The sequence below is a fragment of the Chelonia mydas genome, chromosome 3, assembly GCF_015237465.2.
Source record: "Chelonia mydas isolate rCheMyd1 chromosome 3, rCheMyd1.pri.v2, whole genome shotgun sequence".
Taxonomy (NCBI): Eukaryota; Metazoa; Chordata; order Testudines; family Cheloniidae; genus Chelonia; species Chelonia mydas.
Window position 1 is genome coordinate 66,365,601 of NC_057851.1, and position 6,000 is coordinate 66,371,600.

Sequence of the window (6,000 nt, forward strand, 5' to 3'; positions counted from 1 at the left end):
TTCTCTGAAATAGAGGTAAGGTCAGGGTAAAAGTCATGTCAGCAACTAAGTATTGTACCAAACCAAAACCAGTGCTTCATGGAGTTGCATGGTCCTAGATGGGAAAGCAGGTGGTCCATATAAGACTGTTCACCACAATGGTGTTTCTACCCACAGTCATGCACCTTCCATGATCTTGGCCTTCTCCTGTGTGATTAGATTATCTGATGCTTCACAAACCTCATGGTGATGAAGATGTTGCAGTGCATCTCTAATGCCCTGAGGATCACATTGGGCAAATGGGAGAACACACTGTAGTGAAGTGCATGACACTAAATTTCAGTTGGTTAACATGGATTAGTCAGTAATGTTATCTTAGGTACAGGAACTATCACAAAATCCAGATTGTACCAGTCACTCTTAAAAGAGCCCATTAATGAAGATATTTTAATGGGTGTCACCCCTTGGAATATTAGAACTTGTTATGCAAACCTTGATGGGTATGTCACTTCATCTGCATGTGACTTTGACTAGAACTGTGAGAATTATAACCATCTTTCAGTTCACTGGCAGTTCTGAAAAACTGAAGAAAACCCCTCAATTTCGGGCTTTTTTTAAGTTAAATCCTTAAAAATAAAATTTGAAGGAAATTGACAGGAAATGTCATGTCAAATAAAAAAGTTAAAACATTTCATTTAAGCATTTTAAAAATGAAATGCTTACATTTTTGGGTTTCTGACCAAAACAATTTAGTACATTCAACATGAATTTGAATAGCTATTTGTTATAGCTGGAGGAACAGTAAGTGGACCTAATTGAAATGATGTTGTCAGGAGAATTATTGGCTCTCTTGAGTTCTGCTTCTTTATGAAGCAGCACTGTGCAGGTGGGTTGCAGACTGCCAGGAATGTGCCTATATGTTTTAGTCTATCCCTGGAATGCATTCTATTTTTTTTTAAAATTAGACTCAGTGTAGGGTTGTGGTCCATTTATCACCCTTTGATTCCTATACTTGTGAACTTTGGGGAATTGTTCTGCTGCATTCACTTTGTGGTGGTATTCTCTCTATCTGCCCTGTATCAGGGGAGGTGGGGCTATAAAAGTACCTTGAATAAATAGTTCACAGTTGAGGATACAAAACATTCACCAATGAAGGATTTAGCCCAGATATCACAAGATATTTTGGAACATATGGTAAGTAGTGAAGTTTACAGTCAGCCTCCGTTATGGCACAGTTGTTGTTTTGGACAGCCACAACTTTGTCCTTTTATATTTGAAATAGACTTTTCCATGGACGTTAGGGAGCAGAAAGATGGGGAAAATATAGCCACCATGTTTGTACTGAGGAGATTTTTTTTTTAATGCAGGGTAAAAGGGAAAGAAAATATTTCCTTAGAAGATACAAAGAGGGAAATAGTCATATCCCTGTGGCAGGTTTTGTAGTTAGAGCTGCTGTCTTCACGTGTTGTAGAGATCAGCAGACGTGCAGAGAGATGGGGAGAGGTGGGAACCTCCCTGTGACAGGGTTGGGGGAAACCCTTTCAGTGCAGGGCCAGTGCACCCCATCACACTCCTAACCTCAGTCTATATACTTGCCCTTCTTAGCAGGGGAATGCAACCCAATGGCCAGAGTCAATAAATTGGCCCCAAGGCAGTAAGGCCCACTGGCTACAGTCAGTAAGTTTGCTCTAATGAGACAGGGCAATGTGGCCCAGTGGCCAGCATTAATAGATTCACCCCTCTTAGTGAGATAGTAAGGCCTAATAACCCCAATCAGTATTTTTACCCCAAGAGGACAGGGCAGTAAGGCCTAGCATCTAGAGTCCATAGATTCACCTTACTCAGCAGGTGAATGAGGCCTAATGGCTAGGGTCAGTGTATTCACCCCTACTAGCTAGGCAGTGAAGCCCAATGGCCAAAGTCAATAGGTTCACCCTTCTTAGTGGGACAGAGAGGCCAAGTAGCCACAATTAGTCCATTCGCCCCAGGAAAACAGGGCAATAAGGCCTAGTGGCCAGAGTCCATAGATTCATCATGCTCATCAGGGCAGTGAGGCCTAGAAGCCAAAGTCAGTAAAATTCACCCCAGTTTGCAGGGCAATGTGGCCCACTGGCCAATGTCAATAGTTAGCAGGGCTGTAAGGCCAAGCATCCAAAGTCCATTTGGTTTGGCCTTCTCAGCAGTGCAGTAAGGCCTAATGGCCAAAGTCAGTCCAGAAGGGGGCCACCACACACAAGAGGGTGGAAGCCCTGGGGGCAGGGGTCCAGGTCCTCCCTCTCCACTGGACCCCAGCCCAGGGCTCTGGTAGTGCCAGGGGCATGTGCCACTAAGTCTGCAGGTGGAGGGGCAGTTCCAACCAAAACACACCAACTCACAACTCCAGTTCACTAACCAGGCCACTATCTAATTTCCCTGGGCTGCTTCCTACCATAGTTCCTGTGGCTACAGTCTGGGCATCTCTGCTATCTCCAGGTTCCCCAGTCTGTGTTGTCCCCTGTGACTCCTGACACAGCAGGGTCTCAGAAAGTACCTTAGCGTCTGCTTGGCTTACAACGCCTCAGGCCTTGACTAGAGACAATGGAGTACATCCTTCCTCCCCAGCAGTCAGCCCCAACAGAGCTGAGCTGCTCCCTTTTATACCAGTGCACCTGGAGCATGCCCAGTAGAGTAAAGGGGGTGTGGTTTCTCAACCCTCAATGTAGGGTTAACCCTTCCTCGTCCAGTTAGGGGCAAGTGTGCCCCATCACACTCCCTAACGGGAGGATGTCATTTTGAAATACTAAGGACAAATCCTGAGCTGGCGTACATCTGCATGAATGTTGGAGCTATGCCAGTTAACACCAGCTGGCCCTAAGTAATTCTGTGATATTTATTATTGTCATCGTTCCCCCTCAATCTTGTCTCTTTGTGCCTCCCACTTGTCATGTCATATCAAATCAGGCTTGCATGCTTTTCTAGCAGAGGTTGGGTCTTTACTTGTTTTGTGAGCGTCTAGGACATTTGGGGGCACTTAAGAGATCACTAATAATAACAAATAATAAAATCTTTATGAATCTGGCAGAGCATCAGCCTCAAATCAGAGGGAAGAAAAGTGCCAAAACATCTATGATCCAATCCTGCTTATCAAAGAATAAAAATAAAGTAGAGGCAAAGTATAGTACATGTGTGTCTAAGACAGTGTAAATCCCTTATTGGATTGTATGCTATATAAATTGAAGTGAAAAAGGAGTTCAGGAGAGCTGGCAGTTTCTCAAGGAAAAAGTTTTAAAGGCATAACAGCAAATTATTCCAATGAGAAGGAAAGATAGGAAGAACAGTAAGAGGCCAATATGGCTCCATCAGGAGCTCTTCAATGACCTGGAAATCAGTAAGAAATCCTACAAAAAGTGGACATGTGGTCAAATTGGTGAGGAGGAGTACAAAAGAATAGCACAAGCATGTAGGGACAAAATCAGAAAGGCTAAGGCACAAAATGAGTTCTACCAAGCAAGGGCCTTAAAAGGCAATAAGAATATGTTCTTTAAATACATTAGGAGCAAGAGAAAGACAAAGGAAAGTGTAGATCCTCAACTTGGTGGGGAAGAAGAGCTAATAACTGATAACATCAAGTAGGCTGAGGTGTTTAATGCCTATTTTGCTTCAGTTTCCATTAAAAGAGTTAAAGGTAACCAGATAATCAACACAATTAATATTAACAAGTTGAAAGGAATGCAAGCCAAAATAGGGAAAGAACAAGTTAAAGAATATTTAGGTAATTTAGATGTTGTTAGGTTCAAGTTGGCAGTGCTTGATGAAATTCATCCTCAGCTACTTCAGGAACTAGCCAAAGCAAGCTGGGAACCATGAGCGATTATCTTTGAGAACTCCATGGAGGATGGATGAGGTCCCACATGACTGGAGAAGGGCAAACATAGTACCTATCTTTAAAAAGGGAAACAAAGAGGACCCCAGGAATTATAAACCATTCAGCCTAACTTCGATACCTGGAAAGATCCTGGAACAAATTATTAAATAATCAATTTGTAAGCACCTAGAGGATAATAGGATTACAAGAAAGGATACGGTTCTGTCATGGAGGACATGGATTCCATGACTTTCTGGGACCTCCGTGACTTCTTCTGGGGCAGGGCTGGAGCAGCTGTCAGCCCCAGGGCTGCTGGAGCAGCAGCCACTGGAACAGCTCGGCGGCAGCCAACCACGGGCCAGGGCCGGAGCAGTGGATGGGGCTGTATGTGTGTGCCAGAACAGCTGACTGGCAGCCCGCCACCAGATCAGCAGCTGAAGTTGGGTCAGTCCCCCTAGAACTGGAGCAGCAGCAGTCAGCCTCTGCCACAGGAGCAGCGGCGGGGCTGGAGCAGCTGCAAGTCCCGGCAGCGCTCTGTTTGTCCCCCACGCCCAGAGTATTTTTAGTAAAAGTCATGGACAGGTCATGGGCTTCCATGAATTTTTGTTTATTGCCTGCAACCTGTCCCTGACTTTTACTAAAAATATCTGGGACAGAATCTTAACCTAAGGTATAAGGAATAGCCAGCATGGATTTGCCAAGAACAAATCATGCTAACATCAGCCTTATTTCCCTCTTTGACAGGGTTACTGGGTTAGTGTATGGGGGGAAGCAGTAGACATGATATATCTTGATTTTTAGTAAGGCTTTTGACTCCGTCCCACACAACATTCTCCAAAGCATGCTAGGGAAATGTGGTCTAGATAAAATTACAAAGGGTGGGTGCATAACTGGTTGAATAACTACTCAAAGAGTAGTTATTAATGGTTTTCTGTCAAACTGGGAGGGTGTAACACGTGGGGCCTCACAGGGGGGTCAGTCTGGGTGTGGTACTAGTGAATATTTCCATTAATAACTTGGATACTGGAATGGAGAGTATGCTTATAAAATTTGCAGATAGCTGCAAGCACTTTGGAGTGTTGGAGACCCCAGGCCATGGCCATTAGTTAAGTTGAGGGGATGGAAGGCCATAAGGGTCGAGGAAGTCTCCCTGCTGAAGGCCTAAGGGCTTCTCCTCAACCCCCCCCCCCTTAATAGAATTCAGGCCTGGCTGGTTTGAGTAAGTTCTTTTGCTCTTAAAACAATGTTGCAGCCGCAGATAATGCCTTATAGTGTAAGGTTTGCTGACGCCTAGTTAACGATAATAGGACAGAAACAACTACAAGGCCAGACAGAATGTGCTGGTTGTTTAAGTTGCTAGGAATGCTTGTTAGAGGTTGCAGGAAATAAACATTGTTGTAACCCACATAAGGAAGGCAGAGTATTTGTGCAAAGTTTTAATTGGCTGATGTGTAGTGCAGTAGCATTAAGGAATATAAAAGTGTGTGTAATGACCTGCTCTGGTGTGCAGAATTTGAGATTCTATTCTCCCTGTACCTTGTTTGCAGCTACAAATAAACTTTTCTGCTTCTCCACCCAGTTGTGATTATTGAGGGAAGCACACCGGGTAACGAACCCCTGCTGTTGTTTTGCCTCTCGGCACTGGGTGCTGGCAACAGCTTTTGGCACCCAACGTGGGGCAACGAGGCTGCAATTTAGCCTTGCCCAGATCCCTTCCAGCGGTCGAGGATTGCAGTGACAACCGATGCCCAGCGCGCACCAGTGAGTTCATCGGGGGCCTTGGAGGAAACGCAGTTTGATCGACCCTGGAGGGCACGACGGTGCAACACACTCACATAGTGGAGAAGCAGCTGTGGGCGACGGTGAGGAACCGGTCCCTTGGACATAGGGGAGGAGCAGCTGCGGGCGACGGTGGGGAACCGGTCCCTTGGATAAGGTAGGAACCTTTTGAAATCCGGATTATATGCTCTGTTGGAATCTGGGGACGCCCAGAGTTACCCTGTAGGTATGGGACAGGAACAGAGCACAGGAGGTACGGTATGGTGCACGCCCCTAGAGTGTATTTTAGTAAATTGGAAGGTATTTGGATCAGATCCAATGACTAAGGGTAAAGAAGCGATTTTGTATGGTTGACTGGCCTCAGTACCAATTAGAGGACCAGGAACAGTGGCCTCCCG

At 45.2% G+C, this 6,000-nt stretch overlaps 1 protein-coding gene across 3 annotated transcripts in view; it reads right to left on the reverse strand.

Annotated features, from left to right (window-relative positions):
• GABRR1 (gamma-aminobutyric acid type A receptor subunit rho1) overlaps positions 1–2,574 on the reverse strand; it is an 82,076-nt gene extending 79,502 nt beyond the window's left edge. Inside the window, exon 1 of one of the 3 annotated variants that reach the window (XM_043542654.1) lies at positions 2,510–2,574. The gene's annotated coding sequence lies outside the window, so the exon portion shown is untranslated. Of the gene's footprint in view, positions 1–2,407 lie in introns of all 3 variants that reach the window. The other 2 variants (XM_043542655.1, XM_043542656.1) reach the window with 2 other exon arrangements.
• Positions 2,575–6,000: the final 3,426 nt, after the last annotated feature.